Here is a 26,113-nt window from a genome sequence, read left to right as displayed (position 1 = left end):
GGGCAGGAAGGGGGTAGAGTGTCTACAGTCCACAAGGACTAAATGATTAGAAGCACTCTAAATACTCAGTACCTTGAGAAAGCCCACATGCAGGGAGACAGAGGATCACCAAATGATGGTACTTGTTCAATACATATGTAGTAAAATAACTTGAGAAATGCAACCTCAAATAAAGCAGTCATTTATCATATATATGTATGCACACATGCAAGCACACGCGCGCACACACACACACACAGAGCACAAGTGAGCTTACCCTAGGTATAAGATTTCAAGTTTCATATTTTTTAATCTTATGTAAAATCCCTAGTTATATAATGTGGTCTCTCTGAGGTTCTTATAGCAAAAAGCTATAGCTATTATCTAGAGATGTCTCTGCTCGGCCACCAACAGCAGCCAGCCCGCCAATTCACAGAGAAATCTGATGCAGACACAGCAATTATAAGGCCTCGTTTGTTTCGCTCCCATGCAACCATTCTATTCCTGATACTGAGCTCTGTAAAGTGTTCCTTCCAAATCAGTGTGATCGATGCTTTAAAAGTACCTGGCAGAACTTTCAAGAATTTCAAACCAATTACTCTGCCATTTAATTATATGACTTCCATTTAGCATATCTCCTATGTAATCCACGTGGCTTACTGATATATTGATTTTCATGTACATATTTAGTACTACTCGAAACACATGTCCATCTCAGTTTATAAATCCTACAACACAGGTTCCCATCCCTTGGACCAGACACCCATAGAAACAGGAGCTGATGCAACAGACTCATCAAGATACAGTCACCAGCCACCTAATGACTGAGTACAGAGGAGTCCCATAAAATGATGTCACCCAGTGACACCGTGGTCGTCAACCTCCTTAGTGACTGTGAGGTCTGCAGTCAGCTTGTATAAGCATACCTTTCTGGGTGGTAGTGGTGGTTGTTCTTCGTTTCTTTGTTTTCAAGACAGCGTCTCCACTATGTAGTTCTGGCTTTTCTGAAACTCACTATGTAGATCAGGTTGACTCAAACTCAGAGATCTGCCTAGTTCTGCCTTTCCAGTGCTGGGATTAAAGACTTATAAGCATACTGTTACAATTCCACATAGCCACATAGTCAGTCCAATATCTGAGATGTCTAAACAGCTGCTATTTAGTAACACAAGACTACCTTACTTAAAGAGTAAATATGACTCACAACATCAGTTTTCCCAAGCTCACAAACATACTGCACCTGAAGAAATTCTTAAGCTTATTAAAGAATGGCAGTAAAATGTCCTTGTTATTAGTTAGTACTTGCTGATCAATTTATTACTTCCTCTGAGGTCAGGACACACCTCATACCTCCCCAGGCTCTGAAGAGCTTCTTTTAAAGCATAAGCCTAGTCAGGTGAGGCACACATAGCACTGCCACCACCACCACACACACGCATCAGTGGCACTTATAAACGAGGAGACTGCAGGGAGCTCCAGCCAACCTAGAAGATATAGTGAGTTCTAGGGCAGCCCCAAATTACACATCAAGATCCTGTCTCAAGACACTACAGTTAATAAAGATCATGCATGTATGCCACCCAAAGGACTGCCATGCTTGGGTTTGAGAACAAAGGTTGCAGGCAACATTTAGAAATACAGCAAGTTACTTCAAGGCAGCAACTTCTGGACACAGGGCTTGCACTCCTTTCTCAGAGGGAATAGTAAATGACAATGGCTGACCTTATGGCTTTATAGTGACAACAAATACAGTCAAAGAAATATAGGCAGAAAGTTTCACCACTGAGCTAATGGCCTGGCTGCTGAAGTTACCACCCTTCTAAACTCCTCTCATATCCTTACTTCTTCAACCCAAACAGTAAGACAGCAAGAATAGATTTTGCACTTAGCAGTTGCCATGTGGTCTCAGGTTCCAGGTGGCTCTCATTATCAGTCTGAGCCCTCCCATATTTAAAAAGAACCTGGACAGCAGAGCAGTGGTGGTATACACCTTAATCCCAACACTTGGGAGGCAAAGGCATGCGGATCTCTTGTGAGTTTGAGGCCAGCCTGGTCTACAGAGCAAGAACTAGGACTAATTAGCTAGGGCTAATGATGAAACCCTGTCTCAAAAAAACAAACCAGGGCTGGAGAGATGATGGCTCAGAGGTTAAGAGCACTGACTGCTCTTCCAGAGGTCCTGAGATTAAATCCCAGCAACCACAAGGTGCCTCACAACCATCTGTAATGGGATCCGATGCCCTCTTCTGGCGTGTGTCTGAGGACAGCTGCAGTGTACTCATAAATAAATAAATCTTAAAAAGCAAAACAAAACCAAACAAACAAAAACCCTTGACAAGCATGCAAAATGTCCTACCTGTGTAAAACATACTCCAAGGTCATCCCATAACCAATACATTGAGGACCCATCCAGATCATCTTCCCCCACAGCCTCATCTCACTCTGACAACTCAACAGCACTTTAATTCCCAGCAGGCCCAGTGCCTGAAGACTTAAGACATGAACCTTTGCTCATTTGCATAAACCCTGGAGTCACACATCTGCATTTGATTGCAAGGTAAATCCCACTTCCAAATATGTTTGTTTTTTAAATAAAAAATAATTTAAGGTTTTATTTTTCAAATCAAGTCCTATTCATAGCACGTCTATTATGGAGGCCTTTAAGGGGGAAAAAAGTCAAAATTTATATCTTTGTCTTTTCTAGACTTCTGGGACATTCACTCATTATTATTTTACATTACTTCTCAAAGTTAAGAGGGAAAAGCTGGCCTATTTCCCGTAAGAAATTTAATTTTAGGGTCTGTCAACATTTTAAATGCACTGCTGTTATTTTTAAATATATGCATGCATGCTTGAATAAGACTCAGCCTAAACTTCCCATATAACCATTCCCTGGGCACTCGATAACTTATTAGATGCCAGGCTCCCTGCTTAACAACATCAACTCCACCAGCTCATTTGTTTAACAAATAAACGCTCGTCATCTCTGCAACGCCAGGCACAAGCAGCAGCCATTACAGTTACCAAAGTGATATCTGTACTGGATACTAGTGCTGTACGGAATCCCTAACAACACACTTGTTATCCACCTCAATCCACGTTCCTGTTAGCTCGGTCTCCATCAGCAAGGCAGGGCTGCAGTGTCTGTGGTAGCACAACTGGGAAAGCCACTTTTAGTGATGTCAACGAACATTCCTTTCTCCAGGTTGATGAACATTATCTTAATTGCCCAGATTCTTAATTCCGGTCAGAACTGTAAGTCAAATGTCCCCAAAAATTATGATCGGCATGTCACAAAAAAAAAAAAAAAAAAGTGAAATGCCTTTCTCCTGAACTCTTAAGCCGGGGTGGTGGTGGCACAAGCCTTTAGTCCCAGCACTCAGTAGGCAGAGGCAGGTGGATCTCTTGTGAGTTCAAGGCCAGTCTGGTCTACAGACCAAGACCCAGAACAGCCAAGGCTACACAGAAAAAAACAAACTGTCTTGAAAATCCAAAATAATAATGATAATAAAGTGCTGATCTACATGCATATTTTCACTGTTTTGAATTCCAGACTCAACAGATGGGCAACTCTAGGTTTTGGATTTGTTTTTGTTTTTGTTTTTGTTTTTTAAAAAGAGGGCAACGAAGCTCTTCAACGACCCGCTAAGTTTAACCACCACCTTCCCTAAGGCAAAATCGCGTTTCCAAATCGTTCCAAAAGTGATGAGGGACGGAAAGGAAGAACACTCGCAGACGTAAAGAATGATTAACATCAACGATAAGACAATAGGAAAAAAAACGGGTAACCTGACCAGGACTAGCGTGTGTCCCCAACTCCCAAGGACTCTGGCGCAGTTCTACATCTAAGGCTATCTGGCCGGGAAACGGTCGAAAACAAACTTCGGCGCTGGACAGCAGACCTGTGTGCTGCCTCTGAAGACACAGCACCGGGAGCCAGGGCACCGGCTGTGGAGACCGCAGGAGCAAAGCCTGGAAGGAAACGAGAAGCTGGCGGCTGCGGGTGTGCCCCGAGGCCTCACCTCACCGCTGCTAAGGAAGTGGCAGGCTCGGTCGGTCCGGGTCCCCGTCCCCGCCACCCGGGTCCCCGCTAGGCTTCGGGCGGCCTTCTAGAAGCGGGCTTCCGGCAGCCCCGCGAGCGGGCAGAGAAGCGAGGGTTCCCGGGCAGGCCCGACCCAGCGACGGACCCACCGTCCCTCCACCACCCCACGGCTCCCTACCCAGAGCGGCCAACTCGTCGTCCACAGCGTAGTACGAACTTCCCGCCGCTTCCCTAGACTCGCGACTTGTCCACGGCGCCGTCCCCTCCACACCCCGTAGTACAAAGCCTTCCCATTGGCTGCGAGCGGCGGGGGAGGCGGGGAAAGAGGAAGGCCGCGCTTCGCTGTCACCTCTCAGGGCATGCCGGGAATTGTGGTCCTTACGCTTGCTCCATGCTGGGAATTGTAGGCGAGATGGAGGCGTGTTCCTCTGAGCAGTAGGGCTTCTGGGACATGTGGTTTGCAGCCCACTTGCTGTTTTACATGTTACTGTGGCTCTCAAAGCCTTAAGGACCGAAATAAATATAACCAGTACTCACTGTTGCTTGATTTATTGAACGGGTAGACAAAGACTCATTTCAAATATCCGAAACGCGTCTCAGTGTTTACTTAACCCACCGCAGTATTTGAACTGCTGTTATCAAACATCAGTTTTCTTTGTTTCACCATCTCCTTCCTAGAGGCTGGAAGCATGGGCTTCAAGCTGCACTTTGGATCGGCAGCTTCTGAAGCCCTAAAAAAGGCCTTGGGTTCGGTGCTGTTCTTGTTATTGCTATTGTTTTACCAATTTGATTTTTTTTTTTTTTTGAGATCCACAAAACAACTCTACTGCATGCCCACCGCTGCCAGGCTTCTGCTGAGTTTGATCGGTGGGGGAGCCTGAGAATGGAAGAAAAAGGAAAGTCACTTAATGAAAGGTGCTGTTTCTTCTGATTTCTTCCCAGCAAACTCACACACACACACACACACACACACACACACACACACAGGAGAGCAGGTAAGTAAGTCCCTTAGCTAAAGGTCACTTCAGCTGGACTTAAAGGTCACTTCAGCTGAGCTTCCCACAAGTCTGCAATGAGAGCATTCCATGATGATCGCATTGTTAGGACTAGAGCTAGTAACACAGTGGCTGCCCCCGAGCCACAGGTTACTGTTTCATCCTGTGTGGCTCCGACCCCACACCTCTCTAAACAGCCTCACCGAATATAAACCCTCCTCAATAAATCCTCTCACGGCATCTGCTTTCTGTATACACCCTGATGGAAATGCAGGCACAAGGTGAGCTCTTGATGACTATTTGTCAGCAGAGAGGCCTCAGAATTCACACATCTCGTGAGTGTGAAGTCCCACACACAGCAAGACTCTGTGGTCAGAATGCTTTGAGTGAAAGTCATTCTGCACCCACAAACAAGTACACACATTCGTGCTCAGAATGGGACTTGTGACCACATTGCCCTAGTGCGGAAGAAAGGTCCCTGCTTCCACACTGGCTCGACAATTGGCTGACCTTCAAGCACAGTTAAGTCAGCAACACTGCCTGGTCTGTTCCAAGGTGGGAATAGAATGTATTCCAGAACCCACGGCTCCGGCATTATCAGTTGGATGGCTCTCAGTCAAGAGCTACTCTGCTGAGGCTATGTTCCAAGGCTGTTGCCAACACCACCAACACCACCCACACGTGCTGAGAAGTCCTAGCAGCGCAGAGAGTGGCAGGAGAGCAGTCCAAGCTGCCGTCATGGTGACAGCATGTCTGAAATACCACCAGTTACGATGCAACTCTTGGGACATAGGAGACCTTCAGCGATGTCTAGGAGTTGATAGGTTGTGCTGGAACAGGAATAGAGAGGCCAGTTGATCCGTCCTGCTGAGCTTTTGAAATTAAGAACTGAGCTCTGGGTAGAAAGGCTTTCTGTATAATACACCTCTTTGGCCAGGCCTGGTGGCACTTGCCTTTAATCCCAGCATTCTTGAGACAGAGGCAGATAGATCTTTGGTCTACATAGGAAGTTCCAGGACACCCACAGCCGTATAGACCCTGTCTCAAAAAAAAATTAAAACAAAAAACTAACCTCTATAGTCCTAACAAATTTATTTTTGAATATTTACTGTGAACCAGGAGTTAGAGTGTTCACCCAAGATTCCTATTTTATTAATATTTAAGAAAGCCCTACTGGTAGATGGAAATTGTGTTTTTCCATACACTTTGACTTAGGTGGTTCATATTCCCTGATTCTGCTTTCAGGTGATACTCAAAGGATACTTTATGCACAGCCTCAAAACATAGAGGCAAGTCCTTTTATGAAACCCTTTCAGCTCGGTGACAGAGGTGTGGACAGAGCAGGGTCAAAGGTCATGAGATTCCTAGTTCAGGGGCCATCGAGGACCAAGTAGCTGACTCATGTAAAGGTTAGGAAGTGGGAACCACAAGTTTTCAGCAAGGAAGACTAACTACAATTGGGTGTGTAGAATCTGCATTGGCCTGCCACACAGCCAGGCCCCAGGCTGCCCTTTCTTGGTTTTAAGAGCCCCTACAATCTGGCTGTTGGCATTTCATCTAGGCTCTGCCCCACAGGTGTGCCAACTCACTATAAAAGGGGCTGTTTGCCCCTTCCCCACTGTTTTCTTCTCTCGATCTTGCTCCCTTAATCTCTTCCCCTTCTCTCCTCATTCCCCTGTCCCTTTTCTCCACATGCTCATGGCTGGCCTCTCCTCCTCCTCCTCCTCCTCTTCTTTCTTCTTTTCCTCCTCCTCCTCCTTCTTTTCCTCCTCCTCTTTCTCCTCCTCCTCTTCTTCCTCCTCCTCTCCTCTCTCTCTTTCTCTCTCTCTCTCTGCCTTTCTCTGTCTCTACTCCCTCAACTCCCCTCCCCATGCCCTAAATAAACTCTATTCTATCCTATACCATCCTGTGACTGGTACTTCAGGGGGAAGGGATACCTCAGCATGGGCCCACAGAGGCACCCCATTCCCCCCCACACCGTACGGCACCTCCACCAAACATATCCCTGCCTTCTTTTTATAAAACACAAACACTGGCAACCCTACACAGAGATGTGAAGAAGTCAACAGAGAGAGTCGCTTTAGGGGGAAGAGTGGAGGTTGGTACCATTTTCACTCATGGTGGACACCCCGTCTGGGAGATCCAAGCAACCAACCTAGTCATTAGGGAGCCAGGCTTCCCTGGCAGGCTGCCACCAGGTGCTCCCTCCACCCACCCATGAGTCACTTCTTGAGTCCTTGCCTTTGTTCTCATCTGTGGAGTGGGAACAGTCATTCTATGCTAGCTAGCAATTTGCCTCTCCAAAAGGAGAAAATGAGGTAAAGCTTAAGAAGAGCTTTGATCTATGTGGACCAAAGCCACTGGGCATTATTATTAAGTACAGTAACGAAGGAAAACACTATCCCTTGGTAGGAGGGAAATAAGAGGGGAGCAAGGAGCAGAGTATGTAGGAGTCGCTAGTCCTGGTTTGTACCCACCCAGCCCCTTGACTTTTGAAATTCTATTTGTCAGGCATAGTGCCCCAATACATTTAAGATCTGGTGGGAAAGCTAGTACATGCACAGATTCCAATAAATAGATTTTATGAAAAATCTAGTACTTTGAGAGAAAATTATTTCATATACTCTTGCAAGGCAGATATAGTGTCTAGATAAATAGACCAAGCTTCAAAGCCACCACATATTAATCTCAATTGTCTATTTGATAAGATCTAGAATGGCCTGGGAGAGGGGCCTTGGGGCGTGGCTGTAAGGGACTGCCTTGGTTATCTTAATGAGTGTGGGAAGACCCACCCACTATGATCGAGCGGCACTTTTCCCTGGCTGGGATGTGGACTGTGTGTGGGATGGGGCTGAGCAGCAGCAGGCATTCATTGCTCTTTGCTTCCTGATTATTTATCTGATGTGAGCAGCTGCTTCGAGCTTCAAAGTGTCCTCCCCCACCGTGAGGGACTTTACTGTGAATCGCGAGCTAGAACAGAACTTTTCTCCTGACAGAGTGTTTTATCACAGCAACAGAAGTAATTAAGATACTTTCGATACAAGGCCTCTGTGAGGGCTAATGTTTTAAGTTTAAATTACTTTGATTAAGAGATCTATAAAACGAAACCGTCTCTAACCCTGTCTCCCCATTTGCCCAAGGACAGATAATTTCCTGGAGTGCTGGGGGCTTTTGTTCATTTACGATGATAACAAAACACATGCAAACAAGCTTGGTTGCTCCCGCTGAACAAGATGTGCTTGATCACATGTAGGCTGGAGGTACCGCTGGATGTATGTTTGCCCCCCATCAGCCAAAGGCAGGAAGTAATAGCCTTTATAAGCCTCTGACTACCATACTTCCGTGCCATACTCCTGGAACCCAGAGGAAGGATTTAGCCAGTGTCTATCATCCTGGCCAGCAGTTAATAAAACTTGCTTCACATTTGACTCAGAAATTATAGTAGTGGTCTTTCTCGCTCAGTGGGCTGAACACCACCCTGCAGAAATGACTGTTCCAAATCCTTACAGATGTGGGTTACAGCTTCTAAGGTTGCAAAGTGTAATGAGGTCAGAGCTGCTTTGAATCCTGACGATGTCTGCAGTGCTAGCCGGTGCCTGCCAGTCCAGCCCTCCAGTGATCTTAAGTTCCTTTGTCCTTAAAATTATCTACCTTGGTTTCTACCTCCCATGGTCAACTTTGTTATAGGAGAGAAGCTGGCCCCACAAACGCAATCTCCTATGGATTATTGTTTTAATTTACTTACATTATTTAAGTAATTAATTTAACTACAAGCATTTACTTATTTATTTATTTATTTATCAATCTATTGTGTGAGTGTTCACACACGTCACAGGGCACATGGAAAGGTCAAAGGGCAGCTTGAAAGTGTCAGTTCCTTCTCTCCACCATGTGTGTCTCTGGGATCGAACTCATATTTTTCAGGCTTGGCGACAAGTGCCTCAACCCATGGACTCACCTCACCTGCCCCCTCTCACATCCGTTCCAAGATGCATGCTCTTCACATTTTTAATCTCTGAATTTTGGAAACATCTTGCAGTCTGTGTCTATTGCAGTCAACGGCGATCTTATTATTTCCCTATTCGTAACACATAAAAATAATGTGGGATTTTAGACATGATCAAGACTTAGATCTAGTGACATTCTAAGGTGCCACTACTTTGGCTTTCTCCTTAGAAATCCTCCCCAGGACATTTCTAGTCTTCCTTCTACTCCCCACAAGATGCCTCAGGTTTTACTCTCCCAGAGTCTTACTGAAATGAGTTGGTCTTCCTGTTTCTTTTGAAAGCCAAGACAAACCTCTTTAGAGGAAGTGAGAAGCAGACTGTGGAAGGGAGCCAGTGTGGGTTTCTGAATGAGGAACCACCCAGGGTGGGTGGACAGCTCCTCTGCTGCTTGTATTAATCATTAACTTTACCAAACCTGCCACCTTCCCCTACCCCTACCTCCCATCCTCATCTGTTACATCTCCTCATGAGAGACAGGGAAGGCAGCCTTCCTTTGTGCTCAGACCTCTTAATTCCTCCTTCTGAGCATCGTGGGGTCCCCTTCTTTTGTCATCCCATCTCCAGGACTGACCTAGAAGCAGCTGCCATTAGATGTCCTTCGTGGCTATCCACGTGGTCAGATCCACGTGCATGCTCATACCCGGCTGCCAAGTTATAAACTGGGAAGGGAAGGAGAGCTTGTTCAAAAACAAAAAGCGAATTGTCACTTTCCCTTTTGCAACTGTGTGATTCTTGTCATGTTTTGATTTCAGAGCTGCTCCAAGATTCTGGGATAAAAGGCACTATATCTATAAGCGTGATTGTAAGACTCAAGGGGGCTCTGAGTCCTTTCATTACCAGAGAACTGGAGAGACTCCTCATTAAATATAGTTACTCCATGGAAATGTATTTTCTCCCTTTTTTCTACCAGTAATCAACTACACCCTATCAGTAATCTGTTCAGAATGTTTCTACCTGCTCAGCTCTATATAGTCTTGTAACCAACACACATAGGGTGTTCCCATAAGTATCTCATCTGGTCCTCTCCGCAGTTCTTTGGGGTCAGGCATCATTGCTAGCCCATCTCACCATTAAGGAGACAGAGTCTTGGAGATCTCTGGCAACTTAGCCAAAGCCAGAGCAGAGGCAGGATCACACATCAGAGGCAGGATCTGAGCTCTTCTCTATAGTACCAATGCAGACTATCTTCCTTTGTGTCAAGAGGAACACTGGAGGTACCACAAAGAAGGGAGCATGCCACCTGATCTTTAGCTAGCAGTCATCGGGTCACCAAGACAAGTGCCAAGAAAATGGTCCAACAGCAGCTCTCTCAGTGGTTCAGGGCGGGAACATCTTGGCTGGCCAGGGTTCTCTGAGAGCTCAGGGCTCTGGCTCACAGGAAGTACTGAGTGTCCCTCCTCATTTCCCTAAGGTATGCTCAGACCCTGTGGCTTTCTTGGAGTTCAGTAAGAAGGGCCTTTCATCTCGAAGCCTCAGAGAAAGAAGAAGCCACAGAAGAAAAGACAAGGATCGCACTTCTCGGCCTTAGAGTTGGGAAACACACTAACTTCCTTTTTTTTAAAATTGCTCTTTGATGACTTCATACTTTTGGAACTCTCAGCAGAAGCCATAGAGCTTAGAGACTTTCTTGAGCTATGCGTTAAAGGGTTATCTTACTTTATTCTCTATTGCTGCGGTGACCAAAAGTAACTTGGGGAGGAAAGGGTTTATTTGGCTACCACTTCCATGGCACATTCCAGCCTTGCAGGAGCTCATACAGGAGCCTGGAGACAGGAACCGAAGCAGAGGAGGAATGCTATTTGCTGACTTGTTCAGGCTGCTTTCTTTTCTTTTTTTTTTTTTTGGTTTTTTTCGAGAGAGAGTTTCTCTGTATAGTCCTGGCTGTCCTGGAACTCACTCTGTAGACCAGGCTGGCCTCAAACTCAGAAATCCGCCTGCCTCTGCCTCCCGAGTGCTAGGATTAAAGGTATGCGCCACCACGCCCGGCCCAGCCTGCTTTCTTATATGCCTCAGGACCATGGGCCCAGGGACAGCACCCTCCCATATCAATCCTCCATCAAGACCATGTCCCACAGACTTGCCCACAGGCCAATTTGATGGGGGGGGGGGCATTTTCCCATCTGATGTTCTTTCCTGATGTTCTCCCAGGAGTCTCCTGCCCAGCCCAACATGATGAGGGCAAGATGGGAAAGGACAGGAAAGTGCGACAGTGCCGCGAGTTCCCTGAAAGGGTTGGGTGTGTGTGCCCGCCCCCTCTCACATCAAGAGCAAGTCCCAGTGGTAGAAACAGAACCACACATGAACCATATCTGTGTGTCTCAGGGAATGAGGTCTCAACTTGTCATCTGGGCTCTGAGTCACTTGCTGTTCTTCCAAGTGCCAATTGTGTACTTTCTCAGACTGAATTCTGCCCTTTTTCTCCGAAGTCCTGTGCTAAGGTCCTGACTCAAAGACCTCAGAGTGGCATTGTGTTTAGAGGCAGAGCCTTTGAAGAGGTGACTGAGTTAAGATAAGGCCGGACGTGTGGGTCTAATACGGTTGATGCTTTTACATAAAGAGGAGAGCAGAGCAGAGCAGAGACCCACACAGAGGGAAGACCGTGCAGAGGACACCATTGATAAGCCAAAGAGAAAGCAACCCTGGAAACACCTTGATCTTGGATCCAGCCCTGTGAGGAAACAGGTCCCTACTACTTAAGCCACACAGTCTGGGGTATTTTATGATGACTGTCCTGAGAAACTAATGAGTATGGGACCCACCCTCAGAGTCACAGAACTGCTTGGCGCTCTCAGGAGGCTGCGTTTGTGACCCCAAAAGCTGTCCCCCCATTTCTTTCAGTTCAGCAGCCCATCTTTTCCTCACATCAATGTCTCCTAGCCACCTGCCTGTGGTCCAGGTCAGTAATTCTTTCTTCTTCCCTTGGGCTGGAGGGAGCCATCCATGAAAACAGAAATGTGAACCGAAGGTGACACGTGGGCACAGCTCTACTTCAGACAGTTAAACACATTGACAGACTTCCTAGGAAAACATCAACACAGGACAGGACAAAATAGCGAGGAACATATGTAGTACGTGAGGCCTGTGGGGGACATTGACTTATCCAGTCTTCGTGATCAACCCAGAAAGACAGTAAGATTGCTATACCCCCCCCCACACACACCATGGGAGAAATGGGAGCTGGACCTGAGGTGCTGGGAATGGCTTTGTGTGTGTCACATGTCATTCACAAGGTTCAGTGATGTTCACTGTTGCAGAAGTGTTAAAAAGATGGTGAAGGCTAGACACTGAAACAGAGGACTGTGATCTGAACATCTGGGGAGCTGAGGCAGTAAGATCTCAAGTTCAAGGCTGGGTTGGGGAACAGAGTGAGACACTGGAGAAAGGAGAGAGAGACACAGAGAGAGACAGAGAGAGACAGTGACAGAGACAGATACAGAGATGGAGATGGGGGGCACTATTAACGGGAGGCTCTTGGGCCATTGAGCACTGTCCTTGGAACCACTGGTGAGCTTTTCCTTCTTCCCACATTCCCACTTTTGTTCGTCATGCGCTGATGTAGTCTTGGCACCCCTGCCAGCCCCACACTGCTCTCGCTGCTGCCCTCCTAGGTTGAATTCTGAATAAGCTTCATTGCTGCTCAAGGGACTCAGCTGTAGGTCCGCCATTAAAGGAGCAAAAAATGGACAAATACAGGCAGTTAGTGACGGAGCAGGGTTTTATAGCTTCGACTGTGTGCCTGTAACATGGGGATAACGCCACGCTGACTCCTTAGACTGGATAAGTGGCCACTTCCCCCTCTTTCTGCACAAATGTCTCTTGCCTAACACCTTGGGAAGAATGAATAGTCAGCAAGTTGATAAATTATATTCACGTCACACAAACAAGCCGATTGTTAGTTTGCCTCTCACAGGTGTGGCTTGATTGCAGACCATTAGTGACCATTAATAAAAGAAACCCGGGCTGCAATTGACAAGTACGTTTGAATTTCCCAAGGCTTGCATTTCACACCAGGGAGCTGAGCTCAGCCAATATTTTCACACTCTAACACCTGCAACAGAGGCATAAAGCATGATTTAACCAAGGTAACATTTTTTTCCACTGGAGACTTAAATATAAACCCAAGGGTAATTTGTGAACTTGATCATTGCTTCCCATGATCACTGTAGGCCTTAGCTCACCACAGAGATAAGCCCAAAAGGTCTTGAAAATCTGTTAAGCAGCCTAGGGAGATTCTGGACCCCTTGGTGCCTCCCCTGGTTCAACCTAAACTTTATTTATTAACTATTAAATAAATATTGGCTCAGCCCAAATTATGGTCCTACCATAAGGCTCTCTGGATATGAAACCAGATCGATGCCTGAGGGGAAAATGGACAAAAAGTCACAGGCAGTTGTAGAGTGGAGAGATGGTCACATCCTGAAGGGATTGATGTCATTCCAGCTTCCAAGAGGAAAATTCCTTCTGAGCCAATAGGGGAAGCTATTGGAAAGGAATTCCATCCCCTTTTCCACAAACCTCTCTGAGAAAGAACTCAACACTAGGTTCTCTCTCTCTCTCTCTCTCTCTCTCTCTCTCTCTCTCTCTCTCTCTTCCCATCATGCTATAGTCTTCCTCATGTGAGATGAGGTAGACGAGATGAAATGAGGCAAAATAAAGTGAGGTGAGGTGAGGAGATGAGGGGAGGTGAAATGAGGTGAGGTGAGGTGAAGTGAGGTGAAATGAGGTGAGGTGAGGTGAAGTGAGGTGAAGTGAGGTGAAATGAGGTGAGGTGAGGGGATGAGGGGAGGTGAAATGAGGTGAGGTGAGGTGAGGGGATGAGGGGAGGTGAAATGAGGTGAGGTGAGGTGAGGTGAAATGAGGTGAGGTGAGATGAAGTGAAATAAGGTGAGGTGAGGTGAGGTGAGGTGAGGTGAGGTGAAATGAGGTGAGGTGAGGAAATGAGGGGAGGTGAAATGAGGTGAGGTGAGGTGAAATGAGGTGAGGTAAGATGACATGAAATGGAACGAGGCAAAATGAAGTGAGGAGAAGTGAGGTGACATGAGGTGAGGTAAGGTGATGTGAGGTGACGTGAGGTGAGGTGAGGCGAAGTGAGGTGAGGTGAAATAAGGTAAGGTGAGGTGAGATGACATGAAATGCAATGAGGCAAAATGAAGTGAGGAGAAATGAGATGACATGAGGTGATGTGAGGTGAGGTGAAGTGAGATGACATGAGGTGAGATGAGGCAAAGCTTTATGAAACACCTTGATGCTGCTATGGACTGTGTGACAATGTATCAGAAAGATAAAGGACTGAGGAGATGGCTCAGATGGTAGCGCACTTGCAGCACAAGCACGAGGACCTGGGTTCAATCCTGAGATCTCACATGGAAATGCTGGATATGGTAGGGTGAGCTTGCAATACCAGCCCCAAAGAGGCTGAGACATGAGGAGTTCTGGGGGTGACGGGCCAGTCAGCAGAGCCTAACCAGCACACTCTAGGCCAATAAGAGAACATTATCAAAGGAGGCAAAGGAAGTGGACAGCATTCTGAAGATGAAATCCAAAACTGTCTTCCAGCCTCTACACATACATACATACAACACACACACACACACACACACACACACACACACAAACTCATTGATTCATTAAAATAAAAAAGCTCATCTTCTCCAGGCGATCCTGAATCAGCAATAGTGTCAGGAAGGCAGCACATAGAGAGTGAACACATTGGCAAAGGGCTGATTATTAGCCTGACTGTGCCCCTAGGGACTTCACTGCAGCACACAGAACATGTGTGACCTATGAGCTGGAGATGGAGATACAGGGGTGACTTGTATCTTTCCCTGTACCAGACTGGGAGTGGGAAGGTGCCCTGAGGCGCGGGGGGGGGGGGGGACTGATGCAAACAGCAGCTGTGGTGTGAGAAGACATCTCGGAGGATACAAACAGGATAGAGTAAACAACAGTCAAGTACCCAACGCATCCTAGACCAACCAATGCAGAGCAGCAGTAGACAGTGACCATTCAGACACAGTGGAGGGACCACGAAAGTTGAACTAAGTCAGTCTCGAGTACAATAATGACAGCTGATGGCTCAAGACTTTGCAAGAAAGGGAATAGGGAAAAATACTTAAAATCTGGGGAGAAAGGACAGAGGGAAGGGGGGAGGGACGGAGGGAGAGGGAGAGAGGGAGAGAACAGAAATCTAGAACTTTGGGTCCTGTGAAATCATTCTCCTCCAAAAATTAAAGGGAGATGAATCCTTTCTGGAGCAGAAGAAAACATGTGTCCCCCCGACCCATCTTGTAAAATAATAATAATAATTTCTCCAGAAAGGAAAAAAAAATTGGCAGACGAGAAGATGGGAGAGGAGAGGAACAGAGAGGAGCGGGTGAGAGGGAGCTCTGATGGTGATGGTGGGGTAGTTCCTGTCATAACATCTCCCTACTACTGTGTCAAAGCAGACAAAAAAAAAACAACAAAAAAACAAACAAACAAAGGCACTGCTCTGAAAGAGAGCTCTGCCTAGGGAGATCCTGCTGTCCAACATCCACACTGACAGTGATCATCCTCTTCTGAGGAGTTGGAGGATGGGTCTCTCTCTCTCTCTCTCTCTCTCCCCCCCCTCTCTCTCCCTCTCTCTCCCTCCCTCAGAATAAGTGAGTGCCAAGGTCTTACCATCTTTTTTTCTTACAGAGAGATTTATTTATTTATTTATTTGTTTGTTTGTTTGTTTGTTTATCTTATGTATGTGAGTACACAGTTGCTCTCTTCAGACACACCAGAAGAGGGCACCGGACCCCATCACAGATGGTTGGAAGCCATCATGTGGTTGCTGGGAATGGAAGAGCAGTCAGTGCTCTTCTTTTTTTTTTTAAAGATGTATTTATTTATTATATGTAAGTACACTGTAGCTGTCTTCAGACATAGCAGAAGAGGGCATCCAATCCCATTACAGATGGTTGTGAGCCACCACGTGGTTGCTGGGAGTTGAACTCAGGACCTCCGGAAGAGCAGTCAGTGCTCTCAACCACTGAGCCATCTCTCCAGCCTGAGTATTGACTTTTTTGTTTGTTTGTTTGTTTGTTTTTCGAGACAGGGTTTTTTTTTCCTCTGTGTAGCCCTGGCTGTCCTGGAACTCACTCTGTAGACCAGGCTGGCCTCGAACTCAGAAATCCGCCTGCCTCTGCCTCCCAAGTGCTGGGATTAAAGGCATGCGCCACCACTGTCCGGCGAGTATGGACTCCTTAAACAGCACAGCTGAATAAGGAAAAGAGGGGTGGGGAATGACAGAAGGAAGGAAGTCATGAGGAGTGGCCCCAAGTCTTCCATACAGCACCCTTAAAATCCTGGCTGATGAATGAATCGCACGTGTAAGAACCTGATCTCCAGGGCCTGGTCAGGGGGGCAGCTGTTGGAAGGGACCCAGCCTACGCGTCAGCCACTGCACAGTGAGGGGCCACTGGCTCGGAGTTAGTGTCAGAGGCCTTTAAGAAAGAGCTCAGAGTGTGACTGTGTGGTAGAGAGCCAGCCGAGAGTCCTAGCTTGCTTTCTATGGCCATGATAGAACATCATGACTGAAAGCAACTCGGGAAGGCAAGGTTTACTCTGCCTTGATGTCACAATTACAGTCCATCACTAAGGGAAGCCAGAGAAGGAGCGCTAGGCAGGAGCCTGGAGGCAGAGCTGATGCAGAGGCCATGAAAAGACAGTGCTTCGCAGCCTGCTCCTCGTGGCTTTCCCAGCCTGCTTTCTTACACACCCCAGGATCGCCTGCCCAGGGTGGCACTCCCCAAAGTGGGCTGGGCTTTGTCATATAATCATTAACCAAGAAAATACCCTACAGACCTGCCTACGGGCCAATCGGATGAAGGCAATCCTTTACTCAAGAGGCAATTAAGGGGCTGGAGGGATGGCTCAGCGGTTAAGAGCACTGGCTGCTCTTCCAGAGGACCCGAGTTCAATTCCCAGCACCCACATGGTTGCTCACAGCCATCTATCTGATGTACTCTTCTGCCATGCAGGCACACATGCAAATAGAGTACTCATACATACATAAATAATAAATAAATTAAAAATAAATCTTAAAAAGAATAGGCGATTAAGGTTGGGCTTCCCAGATAATTCTAATTTGTATCAAGTTGGGAAAACAAAAGAAAACTAACAAACAAAAGCCACACCTAACAGCCCTGGGTTCTGTTCCCGGGACTGCAAATAAATAAATAAATAAATAAATAAATAAATAAATAAAACAAGCAAACCCACGACTGCTCTCAGCCAGCTGCACTCTCTTTCAACAACCTGTCACCGGCTTCACACTCCAAATGGACCAGGCATGCTCAGTTGCCCATCCTCTATGCTAGACCAAAGACCCCAGGGCAGAGTTCTTGTACGGCGTCTGGCACACAGTCCACACCAAGTGTCTGTCGAATGAAGAAATGCATCGTTTGGTATGGCTCACTAAAGCCCAAGCGTGTATAATGTGTGCTATCTTCCCTATTAGTTAGAAACATATCATTAAAAACCCATTCCTGCCGAACGATTTCACCCTCCTCATGATCCCAGAGTGAATTAAATCACCGATAATCACTCTGTGTGTCGCCCCGTCTATTTGTACATATCTGTTACTGACTATTTTTAAGCGCGATCAGGAGTAAGTGTGATATGAAGGACTTGGTATTTTGATTAATCAGCTCAGTGGGGGAAATTTCCATGGGTAATCAGACTGAACATCAAGATGAGGTGCATGCTGGGACCGAACGGAGGGAGGGGGGAGAGAGAGGAGAGAGAAAGATAAGAAACCCTCTGTAGACAGAAAGTCAGTCTGAGACGGCTGCAGGACTTGCCAAGTCATTGATTCGTCCTGAAGGCAGCCCTTGGGCTCATTTCCCAGCGCTGTTTCCACCAATTGCCTTGGACTCGGGGAATCTTTAATGGAAATCCTGCCCACAGCTCTGAGGAAATGGGAAGGCTCTAGGGCAGTGGTTCTCAACCTTCCTAATACTGTGACCCTTTATTACCTCATGTTCAGGTGACACACACACACCCCAATGATAAAAACTATTTTGTTGCTACTTCATAACTTTAATTTTGCTACTGTTATAAAAAAAAATTTTTTTTTTTTGGTTTTTCCAGACAGGGTTTCTCTGTGTAACCCTGGCTGTCCTGGAACTCACTCTGTAGACCAGGCTGGCCTTGAACTCAGAAATCTGCCTGCCTCTGCCTCNTGGAACTCACTCTGTAGACCAGGCTGGCCTTGAACTCAGAAATCTGCCTGCCTCTGCCTCCCAAGTGCTGGGATTAAAGGCGTGCGCCACCACTGCCCAGCTGAAAATGAATCTTAATCGAAATATCTGACACACAAGATATCAGATCTGTAATCCCCAAGGGAGTCGCACCCACAGGTTTGGAGCCTATGCTCTAGGCACAGACCCTTCTTGCTTCCCAGATTTCTGGCAATTCTTTACATCCCTTGGTCTGTGCCCACTCTAATTTCTGCCTGTCTCCAAGTGATTTCTGTGTCTGCCTTCTCTGTGTATCTCAGAGCCCCTTTCCTTTCTTTTTTTCTGATTAGTAGGGGTACACGGTAAATATAAGGTGTTCTCATAGCAAGAGCCCAGCAACCATCTTTTCTATCCATTAACCCCTTGTAAACTGAATTTCCCAGGGGGAGAACTGCATACACACTGACAATCTATAGTGCTGATTGGCTGATTAAAACGTCAGTGTTTGTAGAGAGTTGGAATGATGCAGATTTGGGGCCAAATTATCGAAATCTTAATCCCCTAAATAGCAATGTGTTCCTCAGCCCCATGTGTTGGTTGCCTAACACCCTTGTGACCATTAGGTAAATTATTTTAGACTGTTCACACAGACCCCCCTAGAGTGCACCAACGCAAAGGCTAAGAATGTAATCAGACAGCAGCTGAAGCCGAGAGCAGACTCTCCACTTTGCATGAACCACCCACTTGATGTTCCTACCAATATATTTGAAGTGTCTTGACTTACTTCTTCATTTTGTTACCATTTAAAAAAAAAAAAATCACAGAACTCTCACTACATTGTATCAAGTCTCAAAGAAACCTGAGACAAAGGGCTAACTGAGGTGCCTGTTTAACGTATGAAATAAGACTACCAACTCCAGCACTTGTTAGAGAGACTCAACCTGGCAGGCATACTCTGACCCTACCCTAACCTCCCTAGGCCCTTAGAGTCCCTTCTGTTCCCCCACCTTCTCTTCTTTATATAACTCAGCCATTTTGGCTACATGCCCTCTTGGCTTCTTGGCCTCTTGGTTCCTTTCTCTCTCTCCCTCTCTCCCCCTCCCACACTCCCACCTCCCCAGTACGTACCCCCTATTCCTCCACCTCCCCATCCCTTAACTCCCCACCTCCCCAACCCCTCTCTCCTCTCACTGCTGGGTTCAGTTTACTGATCTGGTTGAGTCTGAACCCTTGCAGATGCCTGTGGCTGTATTCTCCCTTGCATCTACAATAAACCTTCCCAACCATGCCCAGGAGTGCTCATGACCTCATTTTTCATTCACACTGGAATATGGTATTTGGGGTGACCCGATATGTGTTCCCAGGCCGTGGTCACCCGTAGGTGGCTCTAGAATAAAGCATCTTTTATTGGTCCCGGTGCTGGTGCAGGTGCAGGTGTTATTACTGTATTCCCCTCTAGTGGGATTAAAGGAGACTGAGGCACAGTCTGCTTTCTGAGGCTGTCACTGCACACCCCTCCTTCTGCTACCTCCTTCCCTATCAGGCTGCATGTCTGCCTCTCCACTGGGCTGGGGTGCCGGGCACGGGCACGCTGCTCAGGGGAGGCAGAACACACTACACATTAGGGGTTCTCAGTCCGTGTCGTCTCAGGTGGGAAACAGCGGTTCTGGGATGGTTGTTGTGATTCCCAGTCTCCTGTGTACCCAGACACCCTTGGGGTACTCCTGGGAGTTGGGAATGGGGGTCTGTGGGTCCTCGTTTCCTCTCAGGACACCAATGCACCAGGCAGGAAGGGGGTGGCTGAACCCAGGATGGGGGTTGGACCCAGTTTGGTTACTAGTGAGTGCTGAGACTGTGGAGGGACTGGAGAGAGGAGGACTTCTCTGGGAGATTTAAGTGTGGCTTTTTACAATGAAGCACTCCCAACCTCCAGTGTTCCTTGGTGAAGGGGGCGGTCCTTGCTTGTCCAAACTGTTCTATTTGATAGCAGATGTGAATGTATACATCTTACTCAGGGTGAATCAGGAGTTAAATACCTTTTGTGGGAAGGAGTGTCCAAGGAAGCTCATTGGCTAAATACTTGGGTCCCATCTAGATACCTCATTAACATGAAGAACTACAGACTTTTCTGTTACATGACCAATTGTCATGGTCTTCATAGTGCGGTGTCATGGTTACATGTTCCAGATCAGTAGTTTGGCAGGGATTTGACTCCATGCCTGCCGGTCTCAATTCTGAGATTCCCAAGGGGTTTGAGCCTGTTCAACCTTGCCAGTTCTTCTGTCTGGTGGCACAGTCCACTTGCCCCACAATTCCCCCAATTGCTCTGGCCTTAGCTCAGTATCAAGTGTCCTCATAAACACTTTGCAACAGCCCAGAGTCTCTAAGTGGGCAGCACAGGCCCCATAGGCTGAATCATCAATGCAGAGTCCTGTCCACAGAGTGGTCAAAGCTTGCATCCAGGTGTGTCTTCTGCGAAGCCCTCCCTCACTGCCTGAATCAGCCTGCTATTATAGATGCATCTGTTAAAAACACAAGGAACCTCCTAACACAGGCTGTCTCAGCCTTTCTGGAAACCCAGATATATGGGAGAATATTTGAGCATCTTCTAACACCAGAGAGAGGATTTGTGTGGGGAGGGGCAAAAGAAAGTGTGTGTGTGTGTGTGTGTGTGTGTGTGTGTGTGTGTGTGTGTCTTAGTGCATGTCTGTGTGGAGGCCAGAGGACATTCTTAAGTGTCATAAATCAAGTGTTGTCCACTGTGTTTTGAGACCATGTCTACTTCTGGCTTGGAGCTTGTTGTAGGCTAGGCTGGCTGGACGGTGAGTCCCAGGGGTCCTACCTCTGCCTCTCTGGTTGGAGGATTACAAATGGGTACCACCAGCCCCTCCCCACCCTTTCCCCCACACGAATTCTGGTGTCAATGCAGGTCTTGCACGGCAAACATTTCACCAACGAGCCACCTTCCTGGGAGCTTTGGAACAAAGGTACATGTTCAAATTAGGAGGGTGGTGCTCAGAGCAGTAAACGCCAAGCATACACTGATAACTCACGTCTGCCTGGAGCCCTGACTTCACAGAAGGACACTGGGGAAAGCATCAGCCAACTGCGAAGAGGCTGCACAGCCCCCAACCCCATGGAGGCTGGGCATTCCTCATCTGCATCAGAAAATGCCCATGGGCTGGAGATAAGTCTGCAGTTGAGGTTCCCCCCTCACAGGGGAGTGTAGTCTATGCCAACTTGACACAAAACTATCTGGCACAATGACACTGACCTTGTGTTGAAATGACAGGAACCTTGGAGTGAACATGTGACCAAGGGCCAATCAGCCAGTCAGCCAAAGGTCAGAGAGTTTTCACTCTGAACATGGCGATTTGTTCAAGGACAGACAGGCTACAGGATCCCATCCAAGCCAAAGAGATTTGACCTCGAAGCTTTGGGAAAGATTGGGAGAAAGCAGTTCTTTCCTGCCAGTATCTAAGAGTGGTGGGGACACCACTGTGGGAGGCAGGAGAAGGCAGCAGGAAGGACTGCCTGGATGACGAATCTCAGAGCAGAGAAAACCAAGCCCTGATAATGTCCCAGTCGCTGGAATACCAACTGTGACCTTTCCTGAGGTCATTTCCTCACACAGCATGAGCTCTGGGCTCTGTCCCTTAGGCAGCTCCTGACTCTGAAGCCCTCATTTTAGGATGAGAAAATGGACACCCAGTGTAGAAAGAAAGCTTTATCATGTAAGCACCTGAGGTCCATTCAGTCCAATCTCACAGAAGATGAAGAAACTGGTGTCCACAGATGAGACATGACTCACTATGTGTAATCAACACACACACACACACACACACACACACACACACACACANAGAGAGAGAGAGAGAGAGAGAGAGAGAGAGAGAGAGAGAGCCTTGCATAATGAGTCCCTTATTATAATACCGAGAAACTGTTTGTCATCAAACATTTCACACGTCCCCTACACGTGAGAGGCTTATTCTTAAGGCTGGCTTAGTGAAACGCTTTTTCCCATAATGGACTCTAACTCTGGCAGTGTACTTTGGTATTAAAAGGCTCCACTTTACAATGTCGGCGGTTCAATCTGCGATCTAAAAGGCACTTAAACGCTTTGAACAAGAGGCATAAAAGGCTTTTACTGAAAAAGCCTTGCTGGATCTCCCTCTTCTGCCATCGATCCCCCTTTCCCAGAAGGCCGCTCTGGAAGGCAGCCATGCAGGAGCAAATCCCGTGGCGGGACTGGATCTCCAGTGGAATGAGCGAGTGATGCACGTCAGAAGGGCTCTGCTTGCTGGGGGCCCGCTGGCAGACATCGACATGTTCTGAGCAGAGAGTTAACCTTTGTCTTTAGCACAGCACTCTGGGAAAGGCTCCTGGAGCTCGATCCTACCGTCTCCCGCCACCCCCAAATGCAGAGCTTTGGTCTGCAAGCCCTCATCTACAAGTTTGTTCAAAATGCACCAGCTCCCAGGATTCCAGGCAGTCCTGAGTCCACAGCGAGCAACCGACCTGAGAAACATGGGTTCTTGGTGCTCAGTGACCATCTGCAATCCCTTGTTTCTGGTTGACATTCTCCTCCATGACTAAAGGGGTTCAGGTCCCATTGAGAGCAGTGACATAATACAAGGCCCACACCGGGAGTCAGGTGACCACTGCACAGATTCCCTGGGAAGTTCATTCTACTCTCTGACCTTGGCTTCTTCCAAAGTAGCACTGGAATTCATCACGGAATTGTCGCTGTTCCTTGTGCTGTACATGGACCGGAAAGATCCCACGACCCCTTCGACCCCTTTATTAGTAGCTGAGGAACATGCTGTGCATTGCCTGGCCAGTAGGGCACATAGAAGGGATATCTTCTGCGGAGTCTATGACACAGCAGTGACAGGCAAGCTTGATGAAACAACGGTCCCGAGAGAACGTTCTGTGCACCAGTGATCTTGCCAGCGAGCTCAGGACACATTGGATCTGTCCCATTTTAAATGTCAACCCCTACACAAAGGGAACACAAATCTCCGCTAACCTCAGACCTCCTTAACCCATTTCACCAAAGAACATCTCTCCCGCCCCCCCCCCTACCCCATGTCTTCCCACCCTCACCCAAGCAACATTTGCTACTGTTTCTCAGCCCTAAGGGAAGGCAGAACACATCTGAGGGAAGGGGACTAAGGGTCCAGGGGCTCAAACAGAAATTCTGAGTTATTTCTCACCTCGGCTCTGCCCGGTGATGCTTCTTTCACTCTCTGGGCTACTCTAATGCGAAGCTACTCTTTAGGCTTCTTCCCAACCTGTAGCTTTTCAGTCATTAAACAATAGCTCATTTCTGTAAGATCTGGCATCCGAGGTCCTCCAGTGTTCTGCTGATGTCTTTCTGTGTGACAAACTACCTCAGGTGTGAGCAGCGCCAGGCAACAGCTCCATTTTATGACATGCTCCGTTCTTTGGGCTAGGAATGGGGACAGGACACCCACTGTTCTCAGGAAACACACACACACACACACACACATGCACAGAATACCCATCTACTAATTTCCCTGCACCCTCCTAGACAAGAAGGACTCTGAAAATATGGAGCTCTTGGCTGCAAAGACTTCATCATCTAAAAGGGAAGACAGACATGCAAACATACAACAATGAAGATATCTATAAGGCAAAGCACATTTTGTGGGGCTGAGGTTGGGTACAGGGAAATCTCCTGTGAAAGATTCTACGAAGCAAGCAGGAAGAGGAAACCTTCAGAGCTGTAAGGAAGTCCCTCCCCATTCCCGCCCCTACCGCAGCCATATGGAGAAATGCCAATGGAGAACCCTGTCCAGCAAGTCCTGCTGTCTTAACTGTCTCAGACACCGCAGGGTGTTTCTGTCTTGGGTAACTCAAACCCAGTTGATGTGAAAGGAGCAGAATCGTGGAGTCTATGGGCCACCAGGACCAAGGACCTGGAAATTCACGCCCCGAAGAGACGCCTACTCTAGTCATTAAATGGCCCTACTGGGTGTCCTGACCCCATTCCTAGCCCAAAGAACCGAGCGCATCATAAAATGAAGCTGTTGCTTGGCGCTGCTCACAACTGAGGTATTTTGTCACACAGAAAGACATCAGCAGAACACTAGAGGACCTCGGACACCAGGTCTTACAGAAATGAGCTATTGTTTAATGACTGAAAAGCCACAGTTTGGGGAAGAGTTTTGGAGTTGGAAAGTTGGCGGCTGCCCCACAACAATGTGACTGCACTTTAATGTCACTGTACCCAACACTTTAAAACGGTCACTGAAATACATTTTGTGTCACATGTATTTTTACACAATTTGTTTCGTTTTAATTCTGTGAAAAGAGAGGGGATTCAGGAGAGGATCATTCTCACTGGGCTGCTGTATCCTCCCGAGCCTTGCTCTCTGTTTGTACCTGTTTTGAGACCTTGGCACTGGGCTAGCCACGCTTCGAAACAGGGCACAACAGGGCCTAGAGAGGTATCCTTCAAAGTCCATCAAGTCCAAAAGAAGCATTGAGCCTGACCCAAAGTTTTCCTCTGGATCGCACGGTGTCTCCCTGAGTTCACGCAGGGGTCCTAACCCCCACAGTTTATTGGCAGCTCGGGTCATTGTCTTTCTTTAGGGGAAGAGTTGGTTGGATCCCTCATCCAGTGTGACTGATGTGCCTCTAAAATGGCGGCATCTGGACGTGCAAGCACACTGACAGGAAGCCTCCACAGGAACATGGGTTCTACTGCAACAAGCCACGGTGCTACCAGGAGCCCAAGGAGAGGTCTGGAAGGCAGTACTCCCTAAACCTTCAAAGAAAGCATGGCCTCACATACACTTTGATCGCAGACTTCCAGATCTCTTGGGGCCTCCAGACCCGAGAGAGGGCACGGGTCCCTTGCTGGAGTGCCCCAATGTTCACATACCCTCTCCCCTGAGACTGTTCCACAGAGCCTAGGTAGAAGCTGCCAGATCGTGCCCTTCCCAGCCTTCACCCAGGGCCAAGTCAGACAATTTCTCCTGTGCCCAGGGCTCCCTGATAGGGAAGCCTGCTCCCACCCCTGTGGCCGATCCGTATACTGAAGCCCCTACTACCATGCTTCAGAATGTGACTGCATTGCTGATATATTAGTCAGCTTTCTGGTTCTGCACAGAATACCTGACAAACTCCACTCAAGGCAGGGACGATTTGTTTCAGCGCGGAGTTTGAGGGTACAGTCCATCCGTGGAGAAGTCGTTGGGGCAAGAGTATGAGGCAGCGGCTTGAGTGGCCTCTGAGGCTAGGAAGCAGAGAAAGATGAATGTCTGTGCTCGGCTCACCTGGTCATTCTCACGTAGCCCAGGATGCCAGCCTGTGGAATGGCGCTGCCCATAAAGGCAGCAGGGCTTCACATCTCAATTAACCCAGCCTACAGACTCCCTCCCAAATACGCCTAGAATAATGCCCCTTTTTTATTCCGGATCCTGTAGTGAGACTCTGGGCTTCTTTAAAACACCCATTTATGTTCTGTGTATATAGTTTTTGTTTTAATCCCCGGCGTGGGAATATGGGGCTGCTTCAGATGGTCCACAGCAGCTGACTATGATTTGTCTCATGCTCTGGCAGGGGTGTGACTCTGCCTGAGAGAGGGGGGTTAGAGGCTGCTGCTCTGCCTGCCGCCGCTGGTTCCTCCTGCCGCTCTTGCTGTTTGCTGGACTGCTGGCTGCTACTTGGAGGTAAAAACCAGCAAGGATTGGACTTGCCCCAAGGAACTCAATGCCCCTAATCACCAAAAAGTAGTCTAAAGAGATCTACGTCCCCTTTCCTCTCTAACTTTCTTTCTCACCTACGTAGTGTTGGGGGTTGGAAGTGATTGGGGAGGTGAAGGGTGATAGATATAAGAACCCAGTAAAGTAACCA

The 26,113-nt window shown here is 47.6% G+C and overlaps 1 protein-coding gene across 3 annotated transcripts in view; it reads right to left on the bottom strand.

Annotated features, from left to right (window-relative positions):
• Positions 1-4,324, bottom strand: part of Vrk1 (VRK serine/threonine kinase 1) — a 69,543-nt gene extending 65,219 nt beyond the window's left edge. For 2 of the 3 annotated variants that reach the window (XM_021201932.2, XM_021201935.2), the window contains exon 1: positions 4,200-4,265. The gene's annotated coding sequence lies outside the window, so the exon portion shown is untranslated. Of the gene's footprint in view, positions 1-4,199 lie in introns of all 3 variants that reach the window. The other variant, XM_021201936.2, reaches the window with a different exon arrangement.
• Between the last annotated feature and the right edge of the window lie 21,789 nt (positions 4,325-26,113).

This window comes from Mus pahari, chromosome 7 (assembly GCF_900095145.1).
Source record: "Mus pahari chromosome 7, PAHARI_EIJ_v1.1, whole genome shotgun sequence".
Classification (NCBI taxonomy): domain Eukaryota; kingdom Metazoa; phylum Chordata; class Mammalia; order Rodentia; family Muridae; genus Mus; species Mus pahari.
This window is presented reverse-complemented; position numbering and strand designations above follow the sequence as displayed.